Here is a 17352-nt window from a genome sequence, read left to right as displayed (position 1 = left end):
ATGATCACATCACTGCACTCCAGCCTGAACAACAGAGGAAGACCATGTCTCTAAACAAAACAAAACAAAAAATATATGTAGGCCCACAGGTGTTGTTTCCATTTATTTAATTTTAGGTCGATTTATTTGTTCATAACAAGAAACGCAAATGTCTACCAGACTACAACGCTCTCATCAGCAGATGAGTACATTTTCTCCCTCAGCTAGAGGCCTGGGCATGGTGGCTCACACCTGTAGTTCCAGCACTTTCAGAGGTCAAGGTGGGAGGATCACTTGAGCACAGCAGTGCGAGACCAGCCTGGGCAACATGGTGAAGCATGGTCTCTACAAAAAAAATATAAAAATTAGCCAACATGTGTGCCTGTAGTTCCAGTTACTCAGGAGGCTTCTGGAGCCTCCAGAAGTTGAGGCTACAGTGAGCAGTGATCATACCACTGCACTCCAGCCTGGGTGGTAGTGTGAGACCCTGCCTCAAAAAAAAAAAAAAAAAAAAAAAAAAAAGAAGGCTGGGCACAGTGGCTCACACCTGTAATCCCAGCACTTTGGGAGGCTGAGGCAGATGATCAGGAGTTTGAAGCCAGCCTGGCCAACATGGTGAAACTCTGCCTCTACTAAAAATACAAAAATTAGCTAAGCATGGTGGTGCGTGCCTGTAATCCCAGCTACTTGGGAGGCTGAGGCAGAATTGCTTGAACTCAGGAGGCAGAGGTTGCAGTGAGCCGAGATTGTGCCACTGCACTCCAGTCTGGGCGATAGAGCCAGATTCCATCTTGGGAAAAAAACAAACAAACAAACAAGAGAAAAAAAAAGGTGCTAGGGTAAACAAGGGACAAACCACAGAAAAACAATTGCACGACTCACTCAAATATTTAATGACATCAGACTACACAAATCCCTCTACAGAGTAAGAATATGTCTGCTTCCGGAAACAGTAAATTACAAACTTCTCTCCCAACACACCAGCTGCCCAACTCCGCATGCTTTAGGTTTCCCTTTGCTATCTTCTGAGCTGACCACCATCCTCCTGTTCATAGACTTCGTCCAAAAGAGGATACGATAAAATGAGTAACATTTCCACTCACTAAAACTCACTAAATTTTTTTTTTTTTTTTTTTTTTTTTAAGACAAGGTCTCACTCTGTCACCTAGGCTAGAGAACAGTTGCATGACCATGGCTCACTGCAGCCTTGACCTCCCAGGCTCAAGTGATCCTCCTGCTTCAGCCTTCCAAGTACCTGGGATCACAGGTGTGTGCCACCATACCCAGCTAATTTTTTATTTTATTTTTTGTAGAGACAGGATCTACCTATGTTGCCCAGGCTGTTCTCAAACTCCTGGGCTCAAGCAATCCTCTTGCCTCAGCCTCCCAAAGTGTTGCGATTACAGGGACGAGCCATCGTGCCCACCTTTTTTTTTTTTTTTTTTTTTTTTCAGGTTTTTGGGAAACTACTCATTAAATTCTGATCACATCAGAACTGCCTCCCTAATATTATTCTTAGAGCACACTGATTAGTGATTTCAGCATTCTTCAAATCTTTAGATGAAAAATATTCCCTCCTCTGTAGGTTCTTAGATGGCACATCACAAGTATCTCCATATACCAACCACACAAACTTAATGCAGAATTGGGACTGTAATTTTTAATATATCTCAATGTACCAACGATACTAAACATTGTATAGGCTTCATATTCAACATTCAATCTAAATACTAGTCCAGATATAAAGTTAATCTGAATGGAATTTATGGCAATAGTCCCACAATAACTACAAGTTTAATGCTGCTGTCATTTTTGGTGAATAAAGCCTAAAAGAACTACATTCTTACAAATACATATTTTATACTGACAGTTGAAGGTAACAGAAAATATATCCTAATTAACTTAAAATTGGTTCAAGTGTTTTTAAAAAAAAACTAATTAAAAAAAGATAAGTTTTAATTCTATACCTTGAAATTCCCAGTAGAATAGTATATTTTAATCACCCAACCCAGAATTTTTTTTTTTTAACAGAGTCTCACTCTGTTGCCCAGGCTGGAGTACAGTGGCACAATCTTGGCTCAACGCAACCTCCCCCTCCTGGGTTCAAGCAATTCTCTTGCCTCAGTCTCCTGGGTAGCTGGGATTACAGGCATGTGCTGCCCACCCAGCTAATTTTTTGTATTTTTAGTAGAGACGGGTTTTGCCATGTTGGCCAGACTGGTCTCAAACTCCTGACCTCAGGTGATCCGCCCACCTCGGCCTCCCAAAGTGCTGGGATTACAGGCATGAGCCACAGCATCCGGCACAGAATTTTAATTCTTATAAGCTTCACTGTTGCTGAATATAGCATAAATATAGGCATAGGCACATGCCTGATGACTGTATCTTAGAATTATTCTCTTCTAAGGCCCCTTGTATTACTGAAACATTTATACAGGCTCCCAAAATCCTACCTCTATAAGTGATATATACTATATACTTTTTTTTTTTTCAGATGGAGTCTTGCTCTGTCACCCAGGCTAGAGTGCAGTGGCGCAATCTTGGCTCACTGCAACCTCCGCCTCCCAGTTTCAAGCGATTCTCCTTCCTCAATCTCCCAAGTAGCTGGGATCACAGGCACCCGCCACTGCGCCTGGCTAATTTTTGTATTTTTAGTAGAGACGGGGTTTTACCATCTTGGCAGGGCTGTTCGTGAACTCCTGACCTCGTGATCCACCGCCTTAACCTCCCAAAATGCTGGGATTATAGGCGTGAGCCACCGCACCCAGCTATATACATATTTTACACATCCATTTCCTGTAATCCCAGCTACTTTGGAAGGCTGAGATGGGCAACATAGTGAGACCTTATCTTAAATAAATAAATAAATAAATAAATAAATAAATAACATATAATTAATTAACATTTTCTAATCTCCTCAAACTATTTACCACAAAGTTAGAACTTTTCTCTAATTCAGAGAAATAGAATTCAATAATAATTACTTTTTCCCCTCTCCTCTGGGGGAGCTATAAGTAAAAGATTTTAACAAGTTTAGGAACTACTAAAATTATCTTTTAAAATGAGATGCACACATAATATGTGTTCAATAAATAACTATTAGCTGAATTAACTTGAGAGGTAAAAAGTCACCAAAGAAATGTCTCTACAAAAGTACAGAACAGATGACTACGGTTTTGTTTTTTTGTTTGTTGGTTTTAGACAGGGTCTTACTCTGTCGCCCAGGCTGGAGTGCAGTGGGCCAACCATGGCTCACTAGAGCCTCAGCCTTCTGGACTCAAGCAATCCTCCCACCTCAGCCTCCCAAGTAGCTGGGACCACAGGCATGTGCCACTGGGCCCAGCTAATTTTTGGTTTTTTTTGTTTTGTTTTGTTTTGTTTGTAAAGATTGGGTTTCGCCATGTTGCCCAGGCTTAGTCTGATTGTTTGAACTCCTGCGCTCAAGCAATCCACCCATCTCGACCTCCAAAGCGCTGGGATTGCAGGCATGAGCCATCACTTTGGCCCAGATGACTTTGTTTTAATTGTTCAAAACCCACTGAAAAGGATGGAGCTGTGACTGAAGCAATCCAACTATTTAGCCTAAGTCAACTCTGACAGCTTCTTAGGTAGACCTGCCAGTCCACAGCACATGTGAACAAACAATTGTTCGCCAGATAGAATTTATGTAGGTAAACAGTAAGAATGTATTCCATGGAAAACAAAACATAAAAGAATCTGAGTGTCTCAGTATTTCCTTATTAAATAATTTTTTTTTTTTTTTTTTTTTTTGAGACGGAGTCTTGCTCTGTGGTCAGGTCGCCAGACTGGAGTACAGTGACGTGATCTCAGCTCACCACAACCTCCGCCTCCCGGGTTCAAGCAATTCCCCTGCCTCAGCCTCCCAAGTAGCTGGGATTATAGGCACGCACCAACACGCCAGCTAATTTTTTGTATTTTTAGTAGAGGCAGAGTTTCACCATGTTGGCCAAGATGGTCTCGATCTCCTGACCTCGTGATCCGCCCACCTCGGCCTCCCAAAATGCTGGGATTACAGGCATGAGCCACCGCGCCTGGCCTTAAATAACTTTTTTAAAAAAACATTTTTGAGGTTAATAATTAACATTTTAATTAATTTAATATGTATTTAATAATACATATATAATTTACCATCTTCACCATTTTTATGTGTACAGTTCAATGGTAATAAATAAATCTGTATCTTTTTTCCCTTTCATCCTTGCCTTCCCTCTTTCCCTTCCAGCCTCTGGTTAAAATCACAAAATGTAATTGTGAATTTTCCTTTAAAAGTAGATTTTACTTATATCCAATATCCAGACTAGGTAAAGAAATAAGAGTGTTCTTTAAAAATAAATATGTTGGGAAACCAGCTAGAAGGTATTTAGTATTCTAGTCCTTAGATACAATTAACACGTACTGAAATTAATTCCAGATGGGGTCTCTATATGGACTCCTATTGATTACTATCTTAGTAAAACAAGATTAGAAGGATGTATTAAAAGGTTAGAAATAAAATTATTTTTAGAAACCTAAGATTAAAGGTAAAATGTTAATAATACATACGAAACCGTCGGGCGCGGTGGCTCATGCCTGTAATCCCAGCACTTTCGGAGGCCGAGGCAGGTGGATCACGAGGTCAGGAGTTCAAGACCAGCCTGGCCAAGATGGTGAAACCCCGTCTCTACTAAAAATACAAACAAACTGACCAGGTGCAGTGGCTCACACCTATAATCCCAGCACTTTGGGAGGCTGAGGCTGGTGGATAACCTGAGGTCAGGAGTTCGAAACCAGCCTGGCCAACATGGTAAAACCCTGTCTCTACTGAAAATACAAAAATTAGCTGGGCATGGTGGTACATACCTGTGGTCCCAGCTACTCAGAAAGCTAAGGCAGGAGAATCGCTTAAACCTGGGGAGGCAGAGGTTCCAGTGAGTCAAGGTTGCACCACTGTATTCCAGCCTGGGCAACAGAGCGAAACTCCATCTCAAAATAAATGAATAAATAAAATTTCAAAAAAATTACCCAGGCATGGTGGGGGCGCCTGTAATCCTAGCTACTCGAGAGGCTGAGGCAGAGAATTGCTTGAACCTGGGAGGCAGAGGTTGCAGTCAGCCAAGATTGCACCACTGCACTCCAGCCTGGGCAACAGAGCAAGCCTCCATCTCAAAAAAAAAAAGAAAAGAAAATATACTAGTAATAACAATATATTGACTCTGTGTATTTCCATACAAACATATGGAAAAACTTCATGAAAAAATATCACTGGTAGCTTTCTAACCAAATATAAGTAGATATGATTTAATTAAATGTTCATTTGCAATGCGGTTAAACACACAGTATGAAGGAAGAAAAACACAACAGGCTAAGAATTATTGTAAATATAAGGATAAGAGAACAAGGGCACAGTCATCATAAACCTTATAGTCATGACAAAAGTGCTTAAGAAAGGCTCCATTAATCTGCAATTCCATCTCACACAATAAAAACTGCTCTCTTTAATCTTCCAAGTATTACAGAGTGCCTAACAGAATAACAGTGCTTTACAATAGAAGTTCACAAGCAAAATGCAGACAAGAAGATGAAGTGTCATGAAGCTTTTCAATAAAATATCAAACTGCAACACAGGACTACTGCATCTTTTCCCTTTTTTTTTTTTTTTTTTTTTAAAAAAAAGGAAGAAAAAAACTGCTAGCTGTTTTTAATAACATGGCATTCAAAAAACTTTATGTTGCTGCCAGGTCACTTACTTTTAAATGTCCAGACCTGCAGGAATACATACGTGATGTTGCAAGTCACTTAACCTCTATGTGCCTCAATTTCTTCATTCATAAAGTAAGGGAATTCATTTGTCTAATTTCTATGATTTCCCTTCAAGTTTTATAAATTGCTTTAACTCACATTTCAATATCAGAAAGTACATATTCTTGAGAAATATCAATAATATATAGAAAATATCAAGTCTGGGATAATCAGAAGCCTATAATTAACAAGGTCTGTTTAATAAGAAGAAACAAAATAGATTTGCATTAGATCACTTAAGCAAACAAACAAAAGAAAAGCTCTTTTAACCAAAGCTGTGATGTCTGCTAATCACCTAACATTTGTAACATGGGTGCAGCACATGTTCCTTCTTACTGTTGACAGCTGTTCTCACTTTATCAATTATTTTAATTTACCTTCTGGAACTGTGAATGATTTTTGGCCAGAAGAAATAAATTATGTTTAAAGCAGGTACAACTTTATATAAGTATAAAAAGAAAAGAAACTAATATAAACTGTATGTTGTATATATGCATAAAATATCTCTGTCAAAAAACGTAAGAAATTGATTATACTGGTTGTATCCTAGAAGGAAAACTAGATAATTAAAGAATAGGAATGGAATCTGTACATCAAAGTAGCCCTGTAACATGAGTTTACCTATATAACAAACCTGCACATGTACCCCTGAACCTAAAAAAAAATTAAAAAAAAAAAAAAAAAAAAAGATGAGGAATGGGAAGATAACTTTTCATTATATACCCTTTTGAATTTTGTACCATGGACGAATATTACCTATTCAAAAAATTAAAAATAATAAAACATAAATAACAAATTTACATTTGCACACTACTAGAAAGAATTAGTAAACTAATGCATATAATGAAGTAATAACATTTCAAAGAAATTTGTATTTTTTCCCCATAACCCAAGACTTCTCAGATCTGATCTGATTTAAATACCATTCCAATCTCTTTTTTTTTTTGAAGACAGGATCTTGCTCTCCCAGGCTGAAGTGCAGTGGCACAATCTTAGCTCACTGCAGCCTCGACCTCCTGGGTTCAAGAGATCCTCCCGCCTCAGCCTTCCCAGTAATTGGGACTATAGGCATGCACCACCACACCTGGCTGATTTTTGTGTTTTTTGTAGAGACAGGGTGTCACCATGTTGCTCAGGCTGGTCTCCCACTCCTGGGCTCAAGAGATCTGCCAGCCCCAGCCTCCCCAAGTGCTGAGATTGCAGGCATGAGCAACTGCACCTACCTCAATCTTTCTTTATGAGATTAAGGACTGGCCGGGCGCGGTGGCTCAAGCCTGTAATCCCAGCACTTTCGGAGGCCGAGGCGGGCGGATCACAAGGTCAGGAGATCGAGACCATCCTGGCTAACACGGTGAAACCCCATCTCTACTAAAAAAAAAAAAATACAAAAAACTAGCCGGGCGAGGTGGTGGGCGCCTGTAGTCCCAGCTACTCGGGAGGCTGAGGCAGGAGAATGGCGTGAACCCAGGAGGCGGAGCTTGCAGTGAGCTGAGAGCTGGCCAGTGCACTCCAGCTTGGGTGACAGAGCGAGACTCCGTCTCAAAAAAAAAAAGAGAGAGATTAAGGACTAAGGTATGTGTGTTCTTTCCATATTCAAACCTAGACATTTTTTAACAAGTATGTTTAAAATTACTAAGTACTAAAATTCACAATATAAAACGATTTTCTTACTCAAACTGCTCAATTAAGTCATGTAATGCAGAAAAGATAAAGAAAAAAAATTGTCAACTTTGACACTAACAATGTAAAATGTAGACCGGGCATGGTGGCTCACGCCCATAATCCCAGCACTTTGGGAGGCCAGGTGGGCAGATCACTTGAGGTGAGGAGTTCAAGACCAGCCTGGCCAACGTGGCAAAACCCTGTCTCTACTAAAAATACAAAAATTAACCAGGTGTGGTGGCATGTGTCTATAATCCCAGCTACTCGGGAGGCTGAGGCAGGAATATGCTTGAACCCAAGAGGTGGAGGTTGCAGTAAGCTGAGAGTGCACCACTGCACTCCGGCCTGGGTGACAGAGTGAGACTCTGTCCAAAAAAAAAAAAAATTGTAAAATGTAAATCTTCCATTCAACAGAAACTTGCCACAAACAATTATGTTGAAAGACAAGGCACAAAGCAGGACTAAGTAAAACACACATAAAGATATAAATGGGGCCGGGCGCAGTGGCTCACGCCTGTAATCCCAGCACTTTAGGAGGCCGAGGCAGGTGGATCATGAGGTCAGGAGTTCAAGACCAGCCTGGCCTAGATGTGAAACCCCGTCTCTACTAAAAATACAAAAATTAGCTGGGCACAGCGGCAGGCACCAGTAATCCCAGCTACTTGGGAGGCTGAGGCAGGAGAATCACTCAAACCCAGGGGGGTGGAGGTTGCAGTGAGCCGAGATCATGCCATTGCACTCTAGCCTGGGCAACAGAGTGAGACTCTGTCTCCAAAAAAAAAAGAGTTAAATGGTTATTATCTAGAGCATATAAATAGCATCTTCAAATCAATACCCTCAAAATTCCAGCTGAAAAATGAGCAAAAGGCCGGGCGTGGTGGCTCAAGCCTGTAATCCCAGCACTTTGGGAGGCCGAGACGGGCGGATCACAAGGTCAGGAGATCGAGACCATCCTGGCTAATATGGTGAAACCCCGTCTCTACTAAAAAATACAAAAAACTAGCCGGGCGAGGTGGCGGGCGCCTGTCGTCCCAGCTACACGGGAGGCTGAGGCAGGAGAATGGCGTAAACCCGGGGGGCGGAGCTTGCAGTGAGCTGAGATTTGGCCACTGCACTCCAGCCTGGGCGACAGAGCGAGACTCCATCTCAAAAAAAAAAAAAGAAAAGAAAAATGAGCAAAAATATAGACAATTCACAAAAGAACTATGAATACCAATAAATTTATGAAAAGATGCTCAACCTCAATAATAGTTGCATAACAAGGTACCAACATGCTCACTTCCACACATAGTAAAACGAGGTAGCCATTTAGGGCCTACCAGTTTTGAAAAAGAAAAAAGAAGACCAGATAATATCTAGTTTTGGCAACAGTGTGGGCAAATGCCTTCATATACTGTTGTTAAGAATGTAAACTGGGGGCCAGATGTGGTGACTCACACCTGTAATCCCAGCACTTGGGGAGGCCAAGGCGGGCAGATCACGAGGTCAGGAGATGGAAAGCATTCTGGCCAACATGGTGAAACCCAGTCTCTACTGAAAACACAAAAATCAGCTGGGCATGGTGGTGCATGCCTGTAATCCCAGCTACTTGGGAGGCTGAGGCAGGAGAATTGCTTGAACCAGGGAGTCAGAGGTTGCAGTGAGCCGAGATCCGCGCCACTGCACTCCAGCCTGGCGACAGAGTGAAACTCTGTCTCAAAAAAATAAAAATAAAAAAAGAATGTAAACTGCGATGGACTTTTGAGAGAATTTGACAGCATGAAATTTTACCTACAAAAATGTTGGCAGAGCGTGGTGGCTCATGCCTGTAATCCCAGCATTTTGGAAGGCTGAAGTGGGTGGATCACCTGAGGTCAGCACTTTAAGACCAGCGTGACTAACATGGTGAAACCCCATCTCTACTAAAAATACAAAATTAGCTGGGCGTCATGGCACATGCCTGGAATCTCAGCTACTTGGGAGGCTGAGGCAGGAGAATTACTTGAACCCAGGAGGCGGAGGTTGCAGTGATCTGGGATCACACCATTGCCCTCTGGCCTGGGCAACAAGAGTGAAACTCTATCTCAATTAAATAAATAAATAAAGTTAAATGTAAACTACCCAATTCCAATTCTTATAGAAACCCAGCCTGCAAAAATACTTGCAAATAAAAGATGTTCCCTGAAAATTTATTTGTAACAGAGAAAAACTAGAAATAAACGGAACTCTCCTTAATAGCAGAATCGGTAAATAAATTATGGTAAATTCATACTATAAAACGGGGTCCCCAACCCCCAGGCCACAGACCAATACTGATCCATGGCCTGTTAGGAACCGGGCTGCACAGCGGGAGGTGAGCTGCAGACAAGGAAGCATTACTGCCTGACTCCCCAACCTGTCAGATCAGCAGCGGCATTAGATTCTCACAGGAGCACGGACCCTACATATGAGGGATCTAAATTGCAGTCTCCTTATGTGAATCTAATGCCTATTGATCTGAGGTAGAACGGTTTCCACCTCTTCTCCTGTCCGTGGAAAAATTTTCTTCTAGGAAGCCAGTAAACCAACCAGTCTCTGGTGCCAAAAAGGCTGAGGACTGCTGCTATAGAATACTAATGCAGTGATGCATATCTATACATCCTAAAAAGGAAAAGTGCATCACAGAATAGTATAGCTATCAATAAATATTTGTTGAATGAATGAATATAAGTAGGTCCATTTATTTAAAAGGAGAGAGGCATAATATCTCTGTGTCTAAATAAATATACAAAGAAAGGTCTGAGGCCGGGCACAGTGGCTGATGCCTATAATCCCAGCACTTTGGGAGGCTGAGATCAGAGGATAGCTTGAGCTCAGGAGTTCAAGGCAACATGACGAAACCCTGTCTCTTAAAAAAAAAAAAAAAAAAAATTAGCCAGGCGTGGTGGTGCACGCCTGAGGTCCCAGCTACTCAGGAGGTTGAGGTGGGAGAACTGTTTGAGTCTGGGTGGTCGAAGCTGCAGTGAGCCAACATTGCACCACTGCACTCCAGCCTGGGCGAAAGAGTAAGACCCTGTCTCAGGAAAAATAAACAAACAAACAAAAAACAAACAAACAAAAAAAAAAAACAACTCCACACACAAAAAAAGAAAGGTCTAGAATGATGCATGCCAAACTGTTCAGTGTGATTATCTCTGAAGAGAGGAATGGCACTGGGGTGGAGGGCAAGGATCCAGCAGAAGAAAAGGGTTGAAGGAGAGTTTTAAATTTTTTTTCTCCTGCCTTGGCCTCCCGAGTAGCTGGGATTACAGGCGCCCGCCATCACGCCCAGCTATTTTGTATTTTTAGTAGAAACGGGGTTTCACCATGTTGGCCAGGCTGGTCTCGAACTCCCAACCTCAGGTGACCCGCCCACCTTGGCCTCCCAAAATGCTGGGATTACAGGCATCAGCATGTGTGCCCAGCCAATTTTTAATTTTGTCTCTTCTTCTTTCTTAAGAGAAGGAGTCTTACTACATTGCCCAGACTAGAGTGTAGTTGCTATTCCCAGGCCTGTTCATAGCACACTACAACCTCAACCTCCTGTGCTCAATCTATCCTTCTGCCTCAGCCTCTTGAGTAGCTAAGACTATAGGCATATGCCAATTCACCTGGCTCAATTTTTAATTTTAAAGCAAAAAACAACTATGAAAATGAAAAATATATACATATTAAAGGATTAGATCTCAAAAGTTCTAATCTATATTAAGGTACCAACTAAAGCAGAACCCCCAAAACAGGATTAACTGCTTTGTTTACAATGCAAAAACTACTGGGTACTATTTTAGGATCTTACATTCATTGTTTAATTGATCCTTACAAAAACCATTCTTCACCAAAAGGTAGCTTCTAGATCTCCTCCCACTCCTGTCATCCTCCTCTAAATATTTGTTAATCTCCCTCTTAAAGAACCCAAAATAGGCCAGGCGCGGTGGCTCACGCCTGTAATCCCAACACTATAAGAGGCTGAGGCAGGTGGATCACGAGGTCAGGAGATCCAGACCATCCTGGCCAACATGGGGAAACCCCATCTCTACTAAAAATACAAAAATTAGCCGGACGTGGTGGCCTGCGCCTGTAGTCCCAGCTACTCAGGAGGCTGAGGCAGAAGAATCACTTGAACCTGGGAGGCGAAGGTTGCAGTGAACTGAGATGGCGCCACTGCACTCCAGCCAGGGCAACTGAGCGAGACTCCATCTCAAAAAATAAATAAATAAACAAATAGGCCAGGCACGGTGGCTCATGCCTGTAATCCCAGCACTTTGGGAGGCCAAGGCGGGCGGATCACGAGGTCAGGAGATCAAGACCATCCTGGCTAACACGGTGAAACCCCGTCTCTACTAAAAATACAAAAATAATTAGCCGGGCACGGTGGCGGGCACCTGTAGTCCCAGCTACTCGGGAGGCTGACGCAGGAGAATGGTGTGAACCCGGGAGGCGGAGCTTGTAGTGAGCCGAGATCACACCACTGTACTACAGCCTGAGAGACAGAGCAAGACTCCATCTCAAAAAAATAAATAAATAAAAAATAAAGCACAACACTCCAGGTGTGGTCTGATCAAGAACTATACACAGTGAAACTAACATATCCCATAATCTAGGCTCTTTACATAGAATACACCTAAAATTTCTTTATATCATCATCTATTTGTGAAATGCTATTTTTGCACTTTCAGCAATTTCATTTCCAAAGCTTTTCTTAAAGTTTCAAAGAAAACCGCTGGGCGAGGTGGCTCACGCCTGTAATCCCAACACTTTGGGAGGCCGAGGTGGGTGGATCACAAGGTCAGGAGATCAAGACCATCCTGGCTAACACGATGAAACCCCGTCTCTACTAAAAATATTAAAAAATTAGCCGGGCGTGGTGGCGGGCACCTGTAGTCCCAGCTACTCAGGAGGCTGAGGCAGGAGAATGGCGTGAACCCAGGAGGCGGAGCTTGCAGTGGGCAGCAGATCACGCCACTGCACTCCAGCCTGGGCGACAGAGTGAGACTCTGTCTCAAAAAAAAAAGAAAAAAAACAAAGATTTTATAAAAGGTTCCACTTTCTTTTTCTTTTTCATCACATCAACAAGAGTCACAAAACATGGTACTTAGCCATAGGAAAAAAACATTATTAAGTTACATATGTCAAGTGTACTTATATAACGAGTAATTATAAGTAGTATAAAAATTTTATGTCTTTTTGCATTAGTTACTGTTTTTTCTTTCTTTCTTTTTTTTTTTTTTTTTTCTTTTTGGAGGACTGGGTCTCACTGTCTCCCAGGCTGGTAGAGCCTTGTCAGCCTAGGCTCAAGTTGATTCTCTCACCTCAGCCTCCTCCCAAAATGGCTCGGATTACAGGATGAGTCACCTCGCCCAGCCCAGTACTAGTTTCTCGGTAAAATAAGATGTTGACGGGCCGGTCAGAACCCAGCATAAAAACCGGGCGCGGTGCTCAAGCCTGGTAATCCCAGCACTCTGGGAGGCCGAGACGGCGCGGATCACGAGGGTCAGTGAGATCGAGACCATCCTTGGGTAAACACAGGTGAAACCCCCGCTCTACTTAAATGCCAAAAAACTAGACTGGCGAGGGGTGCCGGGCGCCTGCTAGTCCCAGCTACTCCGGAGGCTGAGGCAGAGAATGGCGGGAACACCGGGAGGCGGAGCTTAGCAGTGAGCTTGAGATGGGGCACTGCACTCCAGCCGGGGGCGGACAAGACGCGAGACTCCGTCTCAAAAAAAAAAAAAAAAAGATGTTGACTTATAAAATGAGAACAAGCTCCTAGCAGAGTGGAAAGCATGCAACCGGTGCTCAATAAATGTAAATTTCTTCCCTTCAGAGCTCCTAGCCTTGGTAAGGACAATGTGTCAAAAGGACTGCTAATGAATTGCTGCGGGAGAGCTACTGCGCTGTGAAGTATAAAAATTTACTTTGGAATAAGCTTACTTATTTTTGAAAATATTTCAGTAATTTAAAAAATATCGTCAGGTGCGGTGGCTCATGCCTGTAATCCCAGCACTTTGGGAAGCCAAGGCAGGCAAGTCACTTGAGCCCAGGAGATCAACACCAGCCTGGGCAACATGGCAAAACCCTATCTCTACAAAAAATACAAAAATTAGCTGGGTGTGGTAGCAAGCACCTGTAGTCCTAGCTACTCGGGAGGCTGAGGCAGGAGGATCACTCGAGCCCAGGAATTTGAGGCTGCAGTGGGCTATCATCACGCCACTGTACTGCAGCCTGAACGATAAAGTGAGACCCTGTCTCAAAAAATAAATAAATAGGCCAGGCGCAGTGGCTCACGCCTATAATCCCAATGCTTTGGGAGGCTGAAGTGGGTGGATCACTTGAGACCAGGCGTTCAAGACCAGCCTCACCAACATGGTGAAACCCTGTCTCTTCTAAAAATAAAAAAATTAGTAAAGTGCAGAGGTGTGCGTGCGCACCTGCAATCCCAGCTACTTGGGAGGCTGAGGCAGGAAAATCACTTGAACTTGGGAGGCAGAGGTTGCAGCGAGCCGAGATCACACTACTGCACTCCAGCCTGGGCAACAGAGCGAGACTCCGTCTCAAATAATAATAATAATAATAATAAAATAAATAATATTGGAAAGTTCATTGAGATCAATTATGTTAAATGTAGCATATGAAGAAACTCCTACTTGTGATAATATTCATCTGAAGCCATTTAAACAGGGGAAGTTCAGGTGGGTAATGACTGATGAGTATTTACTATGTATTAACAACATGCTACAAACTGGGATACAATGATCAAGCTATTACAGTGAACAAGACTATAGAACACAAAAGAAAGGTTTTAAGGGAGTGTGTGGTATAAATTCTTTTTTTTTTTTTTTTTTGAGGCAGAGTCTTGCTTTGTCGCCCAGGCTGGAGTGCAGTGGCATGCACAATCTTGGCTCACTGCAACCTCCACCTCCTGTGTTTAAGCGATTCTCCTACCTCAGTCTCCCGAGTAGCTGGGATTACAGGCACATGCCACCATGCCCAGTTAATTTTTGTATTTTTGATAAAGACAAGGTTTCACCATGTTGTCCAAGCTGGTCTCAAACTCCTGACCTCAGGTGATCCGCCCACTTCAGCCTCCCAAAGTGCTGGGATTACAGCCATGAGCCACCACACCTGGCTGGTATAAACCTTTTTTAAAGGATATATTTTCATTTCAACACAAACAAACTCAACATAGAGAAAAATTAGTTGAAATACGCAAGCTTTGGCTATTCAGTGTACTAGTCTCAAAACTGAAGTATCCTCAGGTGTGGGCCAGCATTGGATTTGGAGTTTGAAGACCTGGGTTCAAGTCTTCTGTTCAAAAATAATACACAGGGTCAGGCATGGTGGCTCTCGCTTGTAATCCCAATACTTTGCGAGGCCAAGGAGGGTGGATCACCTGAGGCTAGGAATTCCAGACCAGCCTAGCCAACACGGTGAAACCCCGTCTCTACTAAAAATACAAAAATTAGCCCGGCATGGTGGCTGGCACCTGTAATCCCAGCTACTTGGGAGGCTGAGGCAAGAGAATCACTTAAACCCAGGAAGCGGAGGCTGCAGTGAGCTGAGATGGTGCCACTGAACTCCAGCCTGGACGACATAGTGAGACTCCGTCTCAAAAAAAAAAAGGTAATCAACAGATGCCTTCCAAAGTGCTTTCAACTCAGAGCCCATTCTCAGACTAAACAATAGCAAGCATTATCACCATTTTACAGAATGAGAAATTAGTCAATGTTAGGCTTAGTAGCTCTTACAAGAATGCAATCCGTAGCAAAAGAAATCTTAAACACAGGTAATCTGATTTTTCAGCTTACTGATCTACTAAGGAAAACTTCAAATCTTTTCATAACTAAAGCGTTTCTGAAACTGCAGCATACATTAAGTATTTCACATGCTGTCCATTAAATAACTAATAAACTCTATTTCACAAACAGGAAAAGAGGTTGAACACCATTATGTAAGTAGTAACATAGGATTGTACCCCTGTTCTCTTATGACACATTCTTAACAGTACTGGTTTTTAAGACGAGGGAGAAAAGAACCAGGAAATGGACCAGTGGGAGATAAACACAGGTTAAAATCCTGTCAAAAAAAAAAAAATTTACGTCTTCATAATGGCATCCAAATTCAAGTGTCTGGGTTTTGGCTTTTTTACCTAACAATACACTGTTGTGGCTTGACTTTTCCATTACCGTGTAATAATGTTTCTTTCCTATTGGAAGCAATCTATCCTAACCTCCCAAACCTAAGGTAGAATTACTCATTTCATCTTCCTAAATGAGACCTCGAAAATATGCCATATAAAGGAAAATGGGCTCTTAGGCGTTTCTCCTTCTTAGTAAAATGTCAATGCAACATATGCCAACGCTGGAGACAAAAAAATTCTACTTGGATTTACTGTGAAAAAAAGATTTATAGCATTTTTTAAACCTACATGTTCATTTCTGTGCCATTAACTTTTTGAGGCATTCTACAGAGTCTACAACAAAGAGAGAAATAACTATTAGGATCACAACCTATGAATCTGGGTGGAACAAAGACTTCTCCTTTCATTACGCAGAGAAAACCAAGTTGCCAAAAAAAAAAAAAAAAAAAAAACCCGGTCCCCTCAGATACCATGCACGGTTACTAACTGCATGTCTGTGTACAGAGAAGCAAAAATCATCTGGTCAAAAGCCCAAATGCCGCCCTGGCCAACCCTCGCCCCCGCCCCCTTTGCCCACGGCCTCGCCCCAGAGCTAGTGTTCCAATATTTTTTTCCCCTATAAAGGGAAGAGGTTTAACCCTTTGAGTTCCACAACCTTGCGTCCTTCTACGCAGGCGCCCCTCCAGCACAATCCCAGTTCTAATCGAGTCGCTGCCCCTTTCCGCGACACACCCAGACCCCCAAAGGCCTGCTCCCATCGACCACTGATGTAAGAAAAGCCAAACCCGGCCCCAGCGGGGCTCCCAGCCCCGCCGCTCCCTCTCCTCCTCCGGGCCAAGGCGTGCCCAGAAAGGGACGCGAACGCGCCCCTCAGTTCTCGCACGGGCTCGACCAAGGGGCGAAGAAGGAAGAATCCGCGCAGCGGCGAAATGGGCACGAACCTCGAGCTCACTTGCTGCTCGGTGCCAGGGCGAGGGGTGTCGCTCTGCCCCCAGAATCCGACTGGTAGTGTGAGAAAGGTGTGGTCCAGGAGCGGTGACCTCGAACCGGGGCCCAGCAGTTCGCAGGTCCTCATCCCGCGATGCTGGGGCCTCACCCACGACCCCAGTCCCCTCCCAGTCGGCACCCAAGCCTACTAAAGACCCCTCTCTGGGGCTGCAAACAGCCCTCGGGTCCGCCCGGTCGAAGCCGTGTCAGGTGGTGACAGGAGGCGACGGGTGACCATGGCAACCCGAGGTGTGCAACTGTCCGACCCCGCCTCCGCCTCCCGGACTCACTCACCTGAGGGCTCCAGGGCAAGCCCGGAGGAGCGACGGAGGAGAACGCGACTGGGAGGCCGGTGGCCAGGGCACCGAAGCGGCCGGCTCCGGTCTGCGGCGGGAGCACGAGGGCGGCGGTCTGGGTTTGGCGTCGGTCCTCCCTCCTGCCAAACTTCTCAACAAACAAAGATCCGAAGCCTCCGGCGCGACTGCTCAGCTAGCCTCCTTGCAGACTGCGGTTGTCCAATTGCCGGGGGCCGAGCTCTAACAGCGAGCGGCGCCAACGTCCGCCGCGCTTCACCGTAGGTCGCCTCTCATGGACCCTCACGCGGGGCTGGCAGGAAGGTGCCTGAGCCGAAGGCGAGTTCGCTAGGCGTGGGGTGGGCGGGGCTGGGCTGGAGGGGCGGGTGCGGGGCGGCACCCAAAGCCTGGTGGGGGCGGGGGGGCGGGGGCGGGGGGCGGGGCAGCTTGGAGAAGACCGGCTAAAGGGCCGGGGGGAACAGCACGGACGTCGCGGCGCTA

The 17352-nt window shown here is 44.0% G+C and overlaps 1 protein-coding gene across 1 annotated transcript in view; it reads right to left on the bottom strand.

Moving 5' to 3' along the window:
- WDR47 (WD repeat domain 47) overlaps positions 1–17074 on the bottom strand; it is a 74472-nt gene extending 57398 nt beyond the window's left edge. Inside the window, exon 1 of the mRNA XM_017857452.1 lies at positions 16853–17074. The gene's annotated coding sequence lies outside the window, so the exon portion shown is untranslated. The remainder of the gene's footprint in view (positions 1–16852) is intronic.
- Between the last annotated feature and the right edge of the window lie 278 nt (positions 17075–17352).

This window comes from Rhinopithecus bieti, unplaced genomic scaffold (genome assembly GCF_001698545.2).
Source record: "Rhinopithecus bieti isolate Rb0 unplaced genomic scaffold, ASM169854v2 scaffold_46482, whole genome shotgun sequence".
NCBI classification, from domain to species: domain Eukaryota; kingdom Metazoa; phylum Chordata; class Mammalia; order Primates; family Cercopithecidae; genus Rhinopithecus; species Rhinopithecus bieti.
Note: the sequence above shows the minus strand (reverse complement) of the source record. Positions and strands in the feature narration are given on the sequence as shown.